Source organism: Saccopteryx bilineata, chromosome 6 (assembly GCF_036850765.1).
Source record: "Saccopteryx bilineata isolate mSacBil1 chromosome 6, mSacBil1_pri_phased_curated, whole genome shotgun sequence".
Lineage (NCBI taxonomy): Eukaryota > Metazoa > Chordata > Mammalia > Chiroptera > Emballonuridae > Saccopteryx > Saccopteryx bilineata.
The window spans coordinates 32914130-32931016 of NC_089495.1; the positions used below are offsets into that span (position 1 = coordinate 32914130).

General features: G+C 42.2%; 1 protein-coding gene across 2 annotated transcripts in view; it reads left to right on the forward strand.

Moving 5' to 3' along the window:
* Positions 1-366: 366 nt before the first annotated feature.
* Positions 367-16887, forward strand: part of GPAT4 (glycerol-3-phosphate acyltransferase 4) — a 42419-nt gene continuing 25898 nt past the window's right edge. Inside the window, exons 1-2 of one of the 2 annotated variants that reach the window (XM_066237956.1) lie at positions 423-499; positions 6389-6505. The gene's annotated coding sequence lies outside the window, so the exon portion shown is untranslated. Of the gene's footprint in view, positions 500-6388; positions 6506-16887 lie in introns of both variants that reach the window. The other variant, XM_066237955.1, reaches the window with a different exon arrangement.

A 16887-nucleotide genomic window follows, 5' to 3' on the forward strand; every position in this document is an offset into this window, starting at 1 on the left:
CTTGTGCTACGGAACCCTGGGGAAGTAGCCAGTATTTGGACCCTGACTCAGCTCTTAAATGTGGAGACTTCTATTTAGGAAATGCTCCTCTGATCGGAGCAGGAATCCCGGGGGCACGGCGAAGTGCAGGCAACCAGGGCCTAGGGCGCACAGTCCCAGTCTCCGCAGCACTGGGCCCGCCTGGGGCGGCGGCCCCCGACTGGCCAAGGGACGACTCTGCGGTTCCAGAGCGCGCCCACCCGGAGCAGCCGACGCGGCACTGACTCCCGCCCCGCCTCTCGGAGCCAGCGCCCGACTCGCCCGACGCACGCCCGGCGCGAGGGTGCGGAGCGTGAGATGGGAAGGCGGGAGGGGTGGGGATGGAACGCGAGGGGTCACGTCAAAGCGGCGTAGACAAAAGGCGGGCGCGCGCACGTCCTTACGCACGCCTCGGCCAGCGGCGGCGGGCCAGGGCGGGACGGACCGGCGCCGGGAAAGGAGCCTCGCAGCCTCGCGGCCGGTGAGTATGGCCGAGCCCTCTCCTTCCTGTGTGCGGGTGTCCTCACTGTCCCCAGGGAAGCCGGTCGCGGAGCGTGGGGATTGGGGCCAGGTGCCCCGCGAGGGGCCTGCGGTCCGGGGACGCCCTCCATACGCCGCGCTGGCGTCAGGAGACACCATTGCGGCTCGCTGGGGTTGCCTGGCCGGGCGGGCCGCTCCGCCCCCTCGGCCGCAGTGGAACAGTCCGCGCCCCTTTCGCTGCCTCAGCGCCGGGACCTGGTCCCCCGCGCGGCGCCGCGCCCTCCCGGCTCCCACCGGCCCCTCGGGATAGACTCCGCGGTCCTCCTGAGTCCCAGGGGCCCGCAGCGCTCCCTCCCCTAGCGCCGAGGGACGCAGCTCGTGGGGGGCTGAAGGGAGGGCTTTAGATAAAAGGAAGTGCCTTTGCCTAGAATTTCTTTTCCTGCGTCCTTCGGCTTCCGTGGGATGTACATTCCTCCTTCTTGTTCCCCAGAGGAGCCCCATTTTTTTCCTTTCTTTACCCCCGACATCCCTTGACTTTCCGTTTGATGTCACGCCCTGCAAGGCATCCTCCCACCCTAGGGTCTTGTTTATTTCCTCGCTTTCCGTTTCATAGAAGGTTTTAACTTTTGCAGTTGAAAAGTTAGGGAAAATGTACCATAGGGAACCTAATAGCATAGCTCTGTGGAAGTAAGCTCCAGACTGTTATAAGCGTTAGTGGCTCTTCCTTCATGCTCTCCGTACCTTGGGTCTTCTCACTGATAACCTTGAGGTCAGTTGAAGAGTTTCCTTTCTGGTTCATGTTTCTTAATTTTGGCTGGATTTTAGGTAGCTCTGCTTAGTTTCACGTCTTGTAGATTCTATCTCAACCCAAGGGAAATGTTGTGAACAGCAATTATACTTATGCCAAAGTCTGTGTAGAAAAGAGTCCTGTAAATAATGCCCGTTCGGTAGTCTATTCTCACTTGGACAGTGATGTCGGTTTTTTCCACTTTATATTATGCAGAGTTGCACACATACAAAAGTAGACAGAATAGTGAATTAGCAGGTAGGTACCCGTTGTCCAGCCTCAACAACTCCCTGCATGGCCAAGTCTGTCCCATCCTTATCCATTTCCCTCTCCCCTATATCTCTGGGACAAATTCTTGATGTCAAAAGTAGCTTGAGGTAGAAAATAGAAATCTTGCTATGAAATAAAATCATAGTGTACTTTTATTGGGATACAGTCAACTCTTATAAGTCTCTTGGCTAAAAAGCACATATGGCATTGGAGAAGGGCTAGAAAAAGGTGCCTAAAGAGATCAGGCTCCCGGAGGGCAGGTTAAAACAAAGACTTTCAGGTCTGGATGAGCACTTCCAGGTTATCTTGTCTAACTTTTTCTTTTTTTTTTTTCATTTTTTTTTAAGATTTTATTTATTCATTTTAGAGAAGGGGGGAGAGAGTGGGGAGGAGCAGGAAGCATCAACTCCCATATATGCCTTGACTGGGCAAGCCCAAGGTTTCGAACCGGCGACCTCAGCGTTCCAGGTCGACACTTTATCCACTGAGCCATCACAGGTCAGGCACTTTTCCATTTTTGATGAGCTCTCAAGGTCCAGAGAAGTTCAGTGGCTTATCCAGATCTACAGAGAGTGAGAAGCTCAACTGAGGCTGGGGAGACATCTCCCAACTCGGCATTCACTCTTTCTACTGTACCTACTGCTTGCCTTTAGTTCGTCTTCAGGAAAGAGAAGTGTGTGGAAGAGCTATGACTGAAAACTCTTACAATGAAGGGTTTGGACGGGTAAATATGAAAAAACTTTTCCACCAAATTCTGGAATAATATAACTAGGGGATATGCCTTAAATTATTTCATAAATTACATGTGGAGCAAATGTCTAATCATAGCTTTTCTGACACATGGGAAAATTGTGACCCCAGAACTAGAATACCATATTGAGAATAAAAACAAGGTGTTAAAAGATTTAGATAACATTCAGAGCTGTTTAGTAGTTACTCAGGGAAACTGGAATGATTTGGAGTACATCCCAGAGATTTTGCTCCTGATATCAGGGAGAACAATAGCACTTTCCCATTTCCCATAAAACATTCTTTCTTGCCATTAACAAATAAGAATTCTGGGCTGGATGAATTATGGGCTAGGCTTTTTGTTGTTTGTTTTTGGTATCTATTTCCTAGCATACTTTATGCTACTAAATTTCTCTATCTCAAGAAAGACAGGTAAATTCAGTACTTGTACTTGTGCCTCAGTTTTCTTACCATTTATTTATTTATTTATTTATTATTTTTTTTTCTGAAGCTGGAAACGGGGAGAGACAGACAGACTCCCGCATGCGCCCCACCGGGATCCACCTGGCACACCCACCAGGGGCGAAGCTCTGCCCACCAGGGGGCGATGCTCTGCCCCTCCGGGGCGTCACTCTGCCGTGACCAGAGCCACTCCAGTGCCTGGGGCAGAGGCCAAGGAGCCATCCCCAGCGCCCAGGCCATCCTTGCTCCAATGGAGCCTTGGCTGCGGGAGGGGAAGAGAGAGACAGAGAGGAAGGAGCCGGGGGTGGGGGGGTGGAGAAGCAAATGGGCGCCTCTCCTATGTGCCCTGGCCGGGAATTGAACCCGGGTCCCCCGCACGCCAGGCTACGCTCTACCGCTGAGCCAACCGGCCAAGGCCAGTTTTCTTACCCTTTATATGGGGGCATTTTACCTCCAAGGAATGCTGTAACAAGGGAATCTTTGTATATAGAATTCTTTGAGTTCAAATTATATAACATGACATAATTGTTTATAAATTTTCTTTCAGGGTGGGCTTTTGTGAGTTTGTGATCTAAGTAATAGTAGTTATCATGCACATCCAGTTTATGAAAGTACCACTGAAATAACAGCAGCTGGGTGTCTTGGTAAATCATCACCCCTGAAGACATGGGGGAGGGAGGAGTGTGTGAGTTTTGTGTGGTTGTTTTTTGAGTTTATGGTGTTAGAAACAGTGTTATGGTTAAAGTCTATCAGGATTCTAGCCAAACTTGCTAACTGGTTTCTGGTAAAGAATAAACCACTTCTCTCATCTATATGCATATCACAAAAGGTTGCCTTTTATTTGAAAAATCTCCTACTTTTTGGAAATAGAACCTGGAGATTTAAGCTTGAACTGTATTGCAGAATTGTTTCTTCAGGTAAAAAAGCATCACTGTGGTATGTTGTTTTCATCTTACTGTATCATTGTGCTTATGGGGAAGACCTGACCAACCATCATCAATTTCATGTATTACTAAGCTACATAATAATGCTTACAATAGCATGATGAATGCTTTGTAAGAGCACAGGATTTTAGAGTTAGTAAAGTAGTAAGTCCTTGGAGTTTTTCCTAACTCCTTTAAGGTACTATTTCTCCTTTTAAAACATATACAGATATGTATCATATGCACATGCCACACAATCACAATGGCTTGTCTCCTTTTTTGGGACCCTTTTAAAATTTTGTTGTTTACAATAGTTGTTAGTGTGTTTGAATTGTACTTCCTATTAAACTATAAGCTCAAGATCTGCAATACTAGAATAATGTTTTATAAAAAGTAGGAGCATAATACATTTTTGTTGATATTTTGAATGAAAAAAACAAAAACTGGTGAGGAAACATAAATCCAGGGAAGCTGAATGTCTGTAGGTCAGATAGTAACAGCTGTAGCTCAAATCTAGGACATCTCCTAAGTTCAAGGTGAAAGTCCCTTCCATTGTACCATTTTATTCACACCTTGGAGGAATGGGGAGGAAAAAAGGATTATATGTATCTATTTTTCTTATGAGTTGGAGATACATTATTTTTAAGGTTTGCTTTAAAAGTGTTTGATCAGTGCTATGGCTAGTAGAAGGTATATACAGTGTGTCTGTAAAGTCAGGGTGCACTTTTGACCAGTCAGTCACAGGAAAGCAACAAAAGACGATAGAAATGTGAAATCTGCACCAAATAAAAGGAAAACCCTCCCAGTTTCTGTAGGATGATGTGGCAGCATGTGCGCATGCATAGATGATGATGTCACACCGTGTATACAGCGGAGCAACCCACGGCCATGCCAGTTCAGATGTGGACGGTACAGAGGAAAGTTCAGTGTGTTCTGTGGCTCGATAAAATTCGAATCCGTGACCAAAGTGCAACGTGAATATCGGTGCGTTTATAACAAAGCGCCACCACATAGGAATAACATTACTCGGTGGGATAAGCAGTTGAAGGAAAGCGGCAGTTTGGTGAAGAAACCCCGTTCTGGTAGGCCATCAGTCAATGACGAGTCTGTAGAGGCTCTATGGGATAGCTACCTAAGGAGCCCTAAAAAATCTGTGCATGAACCCACATCGAACTGCACTGAATAGGTATGAAACTGGGAGAGTTTTCCTTTAATTTGGTGCAGATTTCACATTTCTATTGTCTTTTGTTGCTTTCCTGTGACCAAAGTGCACCATGACTTTACGGACACACTGTATATAACAATAGCCACTTTTAAAAAAAGGTAAAAAGAAACAGGTGAAAATATTTTCTTTTTTCTTGTTTTTATAGGTGAAAATAATTCTAAGAATATATTTAACCCAAAGTATCCAGAATATCACTTCAACATACGGTATAATCAGATATACATTTATTAATGAGGCCTTACATTTATATTTTTCATTCTAAGTCATTGAAATCCAGTGTGTACTTTACAGCACATTTTAGTTCAGACTAGCCACGTTTCAAGTGCTCCAGAGTCACACGTGGTTACCAGCTGCTGTGTTGGATACCACAGAATCACTGTCAGCTGAACATAAAGTTGAAGGAGTGTTTTATGTTGTTTAGTAACATTCAGTTCTGAGGTTAAAATAGTTTGTGGTTGTGGTCATCGGTTTTTTTGTTTCTTTCATGTTCTAGCGATTTTTTTTTTTTGCAGTCTGGATTGTTTTGATTTTGTGGTGAGTTGAACAAAGAAATCTGTTTCATAAATTTTGTGCCTTTGTGACAAAACACTTTTTATTTTCCTCTGTGGGATTCTTATTTCTAACTACCATCTTAACTATTTTTAAGTACAGTTCAGTAGTAATGCTTTCCTATTTTAAATAAGACTGCTTGGTCTTAGGGGGAACTTGACTTTTAAAATGTGGCTAGTAACAAAATCCAATAATAAAATAACCTAATAAAAAAATAAAAGATATGAACACTTCACCAAAGAAAGTACACAGATGGCAAATTAGCCCATGAAAAGATGTTCAATAACATTGATCATTAGGAAAATGCAAATTAAGACTATGAGATACTGCCTCACATCCATAAATATGTCTAAAATTAAAATTCTTATGTCAAGTGATGATGAAGATGTTGAACTTTCATACACTGCTGAGAATGCAAAATAGTACAACCAGTTTAGAGAGGAGTTTGGCAGTTTCATAAAAAGCTAAACATATACCTACCTTAGTCTCAATCATTCCACTCCTTGGTATTTACCTAAAGGAAATGAAAGCGCATGTCCATACAAAGCCTTAGCAGCTTTATTTGTAACAGTCCCAAGCTGGGACAATCTAGATGTCCATCAGTAGATGAATGGATAAATGTGATATATCCATACGGTGGAAGACAGCTCAGCACTTAAAAGGAATGAACTGTTGACACGTGCAGCAACTTCAATAAATGATTCTCAGAATAATTATGCACAGTGAAATAAATGAGAAAAAGACTTAAAAACCAAAAAGGCCAGGAAATCACTTCCAGTTACATACACAGTGCTCAAAGGTAAAAGTACAGGTTTTGAAATTGAGGGTTTGGTAATGAAGTGTCTTGGGTCCTATGGCTCTAGCAAATCAATTTGTTCTTTCTTAAACTTATGACCCCAGAATATTAAAATATCCTATATTCTTTGTCCTTTTTTTCCATTCCAGCTTTGAAGACTGATGTTCTTTGGGGTGAACTTGGTGTCATGTTACTTATTACCCAGTTCCAACTCAAATTAGGCCTTTTCAGGCAAGCGGCAGTACTAAAGGTCAGCATGGCCTTAGGTAAGACCAGCATGCTGGAACTGACCATATTCCTGTCTTTTTCCTAGTGAGTGACGTTCTTCTTTAGCCTATCATATCCTGGTTTAGTCTTAGGCCATTTTATTTAGGACTGATGTTGGCTGTATGTGTATTTTTTTTTTCTTCTTTTAAAAATTGATTTTAGAGAAAGGGAGAGAGTGAGAAGCATCAGCTCATAGTTGCTTCACTTTAGTTGGTCATTGATTAGTTCTTGTTATGCTCCTTGGCCTGGGGGACTCAAGCCAGTGACCTTGGGTTCATGTCAGTGATCACGCACTCAAGCCAGCAACCCTGCGCTTAAGCAGGTGACTTCGGGGACCTCAGTGTTCCAGGTCAACGCTCTAGCCACTGCACCACCACTTGTCAGGCTGTATGTATATGTATTCTTGGTTTTTCAACACTGCAGCTTCCCTTTAACCTAGTAGCTCCAAGTGCTGCCCTGTCTCTTTGGAAATATTTATACACTTGTCCTCCTAAGCAGCAGCATCCTATTTAAGCACATTTCTTATAACTCCACTACTCTGATACACTTGATGTTGAATTTACCACCAAGGTACTTCTGTTGTGCTCGGGCACATGTCTGTTTACCATCACAGCAGAAGTGGGGCCCTTGTTGGGTCTGTGTACTGACAATACACGGAAAAATGGGTGGCTTTCCTCTGAAATGGAATGTACCGCAGACAAATGAGAAGTCAGTCTGGGGACCAGATCTGTGTTCTAGTTCTGCCTCTGATGCTAGTCTGGTTTTTAAATTGTCCCAGTTATTCAGCCCTTCCATGGCTCAGTTATTTGAGCCATAAAAGAGGTTGGCTTAGAATTCTCAAAGGCTGACTAATAAAGTTGTAGTTTATCATCTTTTTATTGCCTCCAGCTTTGTAGTGATGATTGCCTAGTAGTAACTTCTGTTTATTGAGTACTTTGTGTCAAGCACTACAGCAGGGGTCCCCAAACTTTTTACACAGGGGGCCAGTTCACTGTCCCTCAGACTGTTGGAGGGCCGGACTATAAAAAAAACTATGAACAAATCCCTATGCATACTGCACATTTCTTATTTTAAAGTAAAAAAAAAGGGGGGGAACAAATACAATATTTAAAATAAAGAACAAGTAAATTTAAATCAACAAACTGACCAGTATTTCAATGGGAACTATATTCCTCTCACTGACCACCAATGAAAGAAATGCCCCTTCCGGAAGTGCGGTGGGGGCCGGATAAAGGGCCTCAGGGGGCCGCATGCAGCCTACGGGCTGTAGTTTGGGGACCCCTGCACTCCACTGATTACTTGATAATGCATTCTATTCATTATCACATATACCACAGGATGCATTATTCCCATGTTGCAGATGAGAAAACTGAAGCGTGGAAAGTTGATTTATTTTCCTGAGGTCACACAACTGAAAAGTAAAGGAGGCTGGTTTTGAATGAAGCTTGTCTGATTCCCTGTATGTTGAACCATCATCATTTACTGCTTCTCTGACATTGTGCTATTTTAAATAAAGACACATAGTCAAAAAGCTTGGATTAGAAAGGAATTTTAAAACCTCTGTTCTAACTACCATAATGTGTCTACCACCCTGCAGAATCCAGATATGGTGAATGTCTTCCTAATCAGTCTATTCTCTTTTGAAAACTCATCTGAGATTTTTTTTTCAGCAGCTTTAATGAGATACAATTCACATACTGCATAATTTAACCATTGTACAATTTAGGTTTTTATTATATTCACATATATGTACCCATCACAATTTTAGAATATTTTCATTAACTCAGAAAAAAACCTCATACTCTTTAGTTATTACTCCCTCTCTATCTCCCTATTCTCCTCCCCCCTAAGAAACCATTAATCTACTTCCTGTCTCTAAAGATTTAAATTTGGCCCTAGCTGGTTGGCTCTGTGGATAGAGCATTGGCCTGGCATGAAGATGTCCTGGGTTTGATCCCTTGTCAGGGCACACATGAGAAGCGACCATCTACTTCTTTTTCCCTCCCTCTCCCTCTTCTCTCTCTCTTCCCCTCTTTCAGCTAGTGGCTCTATTGGTTCGAGTGTTGGCCCCGGGTACTGAGGATAGCTCAGTTGATTCAAGCATTGGCCCAAGATGGGTGTTGCCAGAGATCAAAAATCCCTGACTGGTTGGCTCAGTGGTAGAATGTTGGCCCAGCGTGTGGAAGCCCTGGGTTTGAAAGCTTGTCTACCCCCTCCCCCCCTCTGTCTTCCCCTTCTGCAGCCATGACTCAAATGAGCAAGTTGAGGATGGCTCCATAGCCTTGCCTCGGGTGCTAAAATAGATCAGTTGCCTAGCAACGGAGCAGTGGCTCCAGAAGGGCAGAACATCAGCCCCAGACGATACATGTAGGAGTCTTATCTCTCCGTCTCCTTTCCTCTCACTTGATTAGAAAAGAAAAAGAAAAAAAAAGATTTAAGTTCATAGTATGCAGTCATATAATACATGGTCTTTTGTGACTGGTTTCTTTCACTGAGCACAATATTTTCAAGGTTTATCTGTATTGTAGCAACTATCAACACTTCATTCCTTTCTCTGGCCAAATAATACTCCATTTATCAATGTAAGAATGTATAAACCTGCCTGACCTGTGGTGGCGCAGTGGATAAAGCGTTAACCTGGAAATGCTGAGGTCGCCGGTTCAAAACCCTGGGCTTGCCTGGTCAAGGCACATATGGGTGTTGATGCTTCCTGTTCTCTCTCTATCTCTCCCTCTCTCTCTCTCCCCTCTCTCTCTAATAAAAATGAATAAATAAAAAGTCTAAAAAAAAAAAAAGAATGTATAAACCTAATCAAGCAAATTTCTTATACTCCACAACTCCCTTACATTTTTATAAAAATTTAAGTCAAACAGAAGATACTTCTGGAAGCAAGATCTGAACAGACTGGAAAAAAAATGCTTTGGAGAATAACAGTTTACAGTTTCTTTTATGCATTTGAGATTGAGGAAGGTACATAAAATAGGTTACATGAAGGTGAGAGGAAGAAAGGCAGGGATCAGAATACAGGATAGTTAAGATTATGTGTTCTCTTGAAGGTGGTCACCTTTAAAAGGAGAGATCTGAAAGGGGGGTCTTTCAAAGGCATGTTAACCTAGATGCACAGAAACAATAGATAGGGCTTGCTTAAGGCAAAGATAAGCCTTTCACTAAAGTTACATGCCTGCGATGTGACTCCACCACGACCTGGCCAGTGAGGAATTTATGATCGGATCACCTTGTGAGGTTACTTTCCATAGAACTGCTTTTTCAGCCCACTCCTTGTATGTATAAAGCATATTTTGTTCATTCATTCAGTTGGTGGACATTTGGGTTGTTTCTCCTTTTGGCTCTTCTGAATAATGCTGTTCTAAACATTGGCCCAATTTTTTGTGTGAGCAGTTGTTTTTTTTTTTAGTTCTCTTGACTATATACCTAGGAGAGGAACTTCTGGGTTCTATGGTAACTGTGTTTAACCATATGAGGAACTACCAGACTATTTCCAAAGGTGGTTGTACCCTGTACATTGCCACCAGCAATATGAAGGCTAGATTCTTAGTACATACTAAGGTAAAACGTGCACTCCCTCTTACTGCCAACCATATACCAATTCTCTGGTCTCAGGGTGTCCAGAGCAAATCTGCTTTTTCCAGATGACAGCCAGCTTGATCTGAGTGCTCTGTAATGCTAAATGGCATCTACCAGTTTTTCATGGTCCTGTGATGTATTGTATTAGATCTCCTCAACTCCTTACAAATGTCATCAACTCCTTACAACTGTACTTCATTTTGTCTCTGTTTTCTTTTTAAGTTAGAGAACTAGATACATTTTATTTACTGTGGGTAATTGTGATCAAAGATAGATTGTGGGTGGTCACAGTTTCTAATTCTTTGCTAAATTAACTGGTAAAAAAATCTTTAACCCACTAGTTTGCAACTCTGGCTACCCATTATGATCACCTGAGTCTCTTTAAAAATGAATTTGAGTCCCACCCACAAAAATTCTGATTTATTTTATCTGATCTGAGGCCTAGGTGAGTCAAATGAGCACCCTGCGTAGAGAATCAGTGCAGCCAGTGGCCATGGGAACGGTTCCGGCTGGGTCTTCTGAGGGCCCCCAGTGCCCACGTGCAGCCGTCTGGCATGGATATCTGTTTTATTGACTCATAATTGCTGTGGCAGTCTTAGCCTTTGCTGGAACATTCACACAGGGTGCCATCATTAAGCATGAAACGTTTTTCCTGATTTCTAGACAAGTCTTGTTTTCCCTCAGAGTTTGGTGATAATTGGCTCTGGCTGTTTTGCCTCCTTGTTAGGCAGACCACAGTGCAGTTTTTGAGTGAGATTAGCATGATCCAGCCAGTTTACGGGATTATAAGCACCTATAGGCAGGTAGTAGTTGAAACCAGGTCTCTTATTAGTGTAATGTCATGACTTTTTGGGAAATAGCTTCAGATGCCCGTCTTCCTACCTAGCTTAGAATGATAATAATGGTTAATACAGTTTGAGCTCTTTCCTTGTTCTAGGCACCATAAATGTGCTTTACTTTTGTTTTCTTGTAATCTTTTTTATATTTATTGATTGGTTTTAGAGAGAGGGAAACATTGATTTGTTTTTCCACTTATTTGTGCATTCATTGGTTGATTCTTGTATATGCCCTGACCAGGGATCAAACCATAAGCTTGGCATATATCAGGACAGTGCTCCAACCAACTGAGCTACCTATCGAGGGCTATCTTGTAATCATTTGAACATTATTTTAAGTAGGTGTTGTTAAACAGAAGTTTAAAGAGATGAACTAATTTACCTAAAGTCATTCAAACTACTAGTTAAGTGATAAAGTCAGGATTCAAATGCTGGTGTATTTTTTTTAATTTTTGATCCATGAGACTTACCTATTAAAAATGATAAATACAATTTTAAAGATACAGTATTGAAAGATAGTGACCTCTCCCTTCCACTCCTAGAGGTTGCTGCTGTAGTCAATCATTTGTGTATCTTTCCAGACATATTTCTTTGTGAATACATATGAACTGTATGTATTTTTCCTCCTTCCTCACAGTTGATATTTATTGTGAACATTGTTCTGTGAGATTGTTTCTTAGTGCATATATGTCTCTGTGTGTGTGTTTTTAACAGATGAATAGTATTCCATTGTATCTTCTATTAACAGACGTTGATGTTTCTTTAGCTATTACAGACAATGCTTCAATCAATAATCCTGCACATATATAGAATTTTGCACATGTTTTGATACAAGATTTCTCTTCCTCAGCACTGTTGACATTTGGGATTGGATAATTCTTTGTTGTAGGAGCTGGCGTGTTCAGTATAGGAAGTTGAGTACATCCCTGCCTTCTCTGCACCACACGTCAGTAACACCCCTGTCCCAAGTTGTGACAGCCAAAAATGTCTGCAGATACTACTAAATGTTCCACGAGGGAATAAAAAATCGTCCCTGGGTGAGAGCCACTGTTCTTATTTATCTTTAGGATAAATTTTTAGAAGTAAAATTGCTGGAACTAGGTTATGTGCATTTAAAATTCTGATGGTGTTGCTCAATTGTTCTTTGGCAGTACCATTTTACTCTCACCAGCAGTCACTGAGGGTATTTCTCTTTTTTGTCAATACTGTGGTTTATAAAAAGTTTTTTCTGTCATCTTCCTGTAGTTTTAATATTTCTGTGCTTTACACCTAACCTTTTTATTGAGTACTTAGTGCTTGTGAGGCATGTAGTATTTTTTGGCTTGTGGATTTTGTGACATACTTAGAAATGCCTTTCTCTCTATCTAGCCCTCTTAAAATTGGATACCAAGAACTGAAGACAATACTTGAGTTTTTTTCTGATCATAATGAAATAACACATAACCATTTGTTGAGATCTCATATTTGACAAACATTGTGCTTGATGTGCTTTAAAAATGCATTATCGCAGTGTAACCTAAGCATTTATTTGTAATCAGCTGCCCTTTTTCCTTTTGAGTTGGTAAGCAGCATGTCTGTGGACATAATCTGGTAGTCGTGGTCTCCTGCAGTAGGATGTCACAGAGGGCTAGCTGAAAAGAAGTATTTTATTCTACAGTTAGGAATCATAGTAGTCCTGGCCTTGTGATTTGGTCGGAACTGGTTTAGTTGCTCCAATTTAAGTCTGTAAGTTCCCTTTGTTATTTTTTCTTCCAGGACTCTTTTCTTTGTTAGTCATTAGAGTGTGAATTATGACTTTGTGTATGCTTACTTGCTTAATCCTTGTCTCTAGGTGTATTTGTTCACCACTAAATATCTAACACTAACCTAATGTGTGGCATTCTGTGCCCAGAGAATATTTGTTGAATGCATGAACCAATCAGCTTGAGAACTGAGTGGAAAATTGGGTTATTCAAATAATAAAAGCCCAGATTTGCCATTCAGATGGTTGAAAAGTTTACTTTTTTCCTTCCTTTTTTTAAAGATTTTATTTTAATTTTACAGAGGAAAGAGAGAAGAAGGGGAAGTGGGGAGGAGCAGGAAGCATTAGCTTCTATATGTGCCTTGACCAGGCAAGCCCAGGGTTTTGAACCCATGACCTCAGTGTTCCAGGTCGATGCTTTATCCACTGTACCACCACAGGTCAGGCTCAGAGGGTTGAAGAGTTTAGTTAGCTTTGCTGTGGGCTTTGTCACATTCCTAGAATGTTTTGCTCCAGACCATATAGGCTGTTGGGGGAACTTTGGTCCCAATGACTCAGTGACATTTGGCTGAAAGCTATAAAAGTTAAAAGAATGAATAAATATTCCTTAGAGTTAATGGCTTCCCCGGCCTCATGCTTAAGGAGTCATGATTATATTTATTCAAGACAAAGTGATATCCTCTCCTAAATGAGCAGTTATCTAGATTGTGGTGTGATTGAGTTCTGATGTGAGCAATTTTCTGATATTTCCAGAGATCAAAGTCTGTGTTAAAGGGGTCTTAAAAGCACAGTTACCTCTGGCTTTAATGACTGCTTTGCTGATCCAGCAAGATGTTTGAAACTCTTTGATAATTGTAGCTTTCTTGCTTTTTCTCTACTTCTAAGAATTTCTGTGAGGATTGTTTGGTGTTGGCCAGATAACTTGTTTGGCTAGTTTTTTTGTTCTGGAGTCTGGCACTGGTAAACAAGAACTGAGGTAGGGCGGACAGCAAAGGGAAGTTCACCACCCCTAAGAGGAGGCAGAGTTGCTGGGTCACGGGGCAGCAAACTCTTTCTTTTGTAAAGGATCAGATAGTAAATATTTTAGGCTTTTCAGGCCCTGGTCTCTGTCACATATTATTACTTGTTTTCACAACTCTTTAAAGATGTAAAAAAAACTATTTCTAGGTCATGAGCCTTATAGATTTGGCCCCTAGATCTCGATGGTTTGTCAAACCTGGAACTAGGTAAAAGAAATCAGTTGATTGCTTTAAAGTGTTTACTTCATTATTTTGGGGACATGAACCCAGCATAACCTTGGAAATTCTCAGTTGATTGTGATCCAAAGAAACTCTGGCATGGGAAGTCAAAGTGACCCTACTCTCAGTCACCTTGGGTCCATGCAACTCAAGGTGACCTTGACTAGTGAGACAGCAGCTGTCCAGTGGGACAGAGGGATCTTGCTGCCTCCTTCCCGTGGGAGTGCTAGCCAGGCGTGACCGGGATGAGAGAGTGGAACACAGGGTGGCCCCAGAATTAGGCTGGAATTAGGATTAAGGGACACAGTGACTCAGACAGCAAATTAAATGATTAAATCTCAGAAATACATCTAATTTCCTGAACCTCTTTTGGAATATAGTGGGAAATCTTGCATGTATGATCAGTTCGGCCAGTTTATAAAAATGAAAAGAGCAGGTTTGTACCTTGGATTCTGAGAACACCACCAAATTCTGATACACAAGTCCAGATTTGCCTTGTGGTTTTTCCCTGATCACAAGAAGTTCTGCAGAACAGGACTGGCATAAAGGACGTTTGTTTATTTCAAGGTAATCTGGAAGAGTTTAGTGGTTACAGAGCATGGGCTCTGAGACAAATACACTTGCCCGAGTTCCTTCCTGCCCTGCTGCTGACTAGCTCTGCGATCCTCGATAACTTACATCATCCGCTAAGCCTCGTTTTCTTTACCTGTGAATAGCAGTGATGGTAATAATTCCACCATAGGGTTGTTGTGAGAATTGAGGAGAGTATATACTATATAAAATGCTTATTAGCCCAGTGTCTGTTATAATATAATGTGAAACTGGAAGGTGTTGAGGATCAGATAAAGGAACTAGTATTTGTGACTCAGTGCCACTGAACTATCATGTCTTTAATCACTAGGTGTGTTGGAATGTAGTGCGAGCAGTAGTGGGTTAGGAGTCAGAAGACCTGGACTTGTGTCTACCATGCTTCATTTCCTAATTGGTAAAATGGAAGTAATATGTGTAAACAACTTGTGAAAGGACTTTAGTTCTGTAAAGCATTGGGCAAAATTTAATATAAAGTCAGTAACCTGTTCATTCTTTTTTTTTTTTTTTTCACAGAGACAGAGTAAGAGAGAGGGATAGACAGGGACAGACAGACAGGATCGGAGAGAGATGAGAAGCATCAATGACAGTTTTTCGTTGCGACACCTTAGTTGTTCATTGATTGCTTTCTCATATGTGCCTTGACCGTGGGCCATCAGCAGACCGAGTGACCCCTTGCTCAAGCCAGTGACCTTGGGTCCAAGCTGGTGAGCTTTTGCTCAAACCAGATGAGCTCACGCTCAAGCTGGCGACCTCAGGGTCTCAAACCTGGGTCCTCCGCATCCCAGTCCGACACTCTATCCACTGCACCACCGCCTGGTCGGGCTCATTCATTCTTGAACTACTGATTATCTTGGAACCGAGCCGGAAGGTGATTGGGGTGAAGCCAAGGTATTTATCAGAAGGACTTGATCGGATGCTCCCAGGTTCAAAACTTGCATTGGTAAATTGTGGCTAGGGATGAGTAATATAAAACAGGAATACTTTTGTAAGATATTTGAAATAGTGAAATTTTTAAAAGGAGTGGCTGTATTAAGTGAAAAAGCCAATCCACAAAGGTTACACACTGTTTAATTCCAACTATATATATTCTAGAAAAGGCAAAACAATGGAGACAATAGATTTTTGAGGGGGGGGCAGGGAAGGATGAATAAACGGAGCACAGGATTTTTAGGGCAGTGAAACATCGTTATCCATTTATCTAGACCAGCAGTTCTCAACCTGTGGGTTGCGACCCCGGCGGGGGTTGAACGACCAAAACACAGGGCTCGCCTAGCCATCAGAAAATACATATTTTATTTAAAAATGTATTGTATAATAAATATGTATTTTCCGATGGCTTTAGGCGAGCCCTGTGTTTTGGTCGTTCGACCCTCGCCGGAGTCGTGACCCACAGGTTGAGAACCGCTGATCTAGACCCACAGAACATACCATACCAACAGTGAACCCTAAGGTAAGGTGTGGACTTTGGTGATTGTCATGTGTCACTGTAGGTTCATCTGTTGTAACACGTGTTCCTCTCTGCTGGGGGATGTTGATAATGGGGGAGGGGCTGTTACATTTGTGGAGAGGGAGGATATAAGAGAACTCTCTGTACCTCTCTTAATTTTGTTATGAACTCAAAACTGCTCTAAAAAAAATCCTTAAAAAAGAGTGGTCAGTGTGGGGAGCTAGGCTGGAAGAATTTAATATCAACAGTGTGTCCATAAAGTCATGGTGCACTTTTGACCGGTCACAGGAAAGCAACAAAAGACGATAGAAATGTGAAATCTGCACCAAATAAAAGGAAAACCCTCCCAGTTTCTGTAGGATGGTGTGACAGCATGTGCGCATGCACAGATGATGACGTAACACCGTGTATACAGCGGAGCAGCCCATGACCATGCCAGTCAAGATGTGGACGGTACAGAGGAAAGTTCAGTGCAGGGGTCCCCAAACTTTTTACACAGGGGGCCAGTTCACTGTCCCTCAGACCGTTGGAGGGCCAGACTAAAAAAAACTATGAACAAATCTTCATGCACACTGCACATACCTTATTTTAAAGTAAAAAACAAAACGGGAACAAATACAATATTTAAAATAAAGAACAAATAAATTTAAATCAACAAACTGACCAGTATTTCAATGGGAACTATGCTCTTCTCACTGACCACGAATGAAAGAGATGCCCCTTCCAGAAGTGCTGCAAGGGCCGGATAAATGGCCTCAGGGGGCCGCATGTGGCCCGCGGGCCGTAGTTTGGGGATACCTGGTTCAGTGTGTTCTGTGGCTCGCTAAATTCAAATCCGTGAGCAAAGTGCAACGTGAATATTGGCGCGTTTATAACAAAGCGCCACCACATAGGAATAACATTACTCGGTGGGATAAGCAGTTGAAGGAAAGCGGCAGTTTGG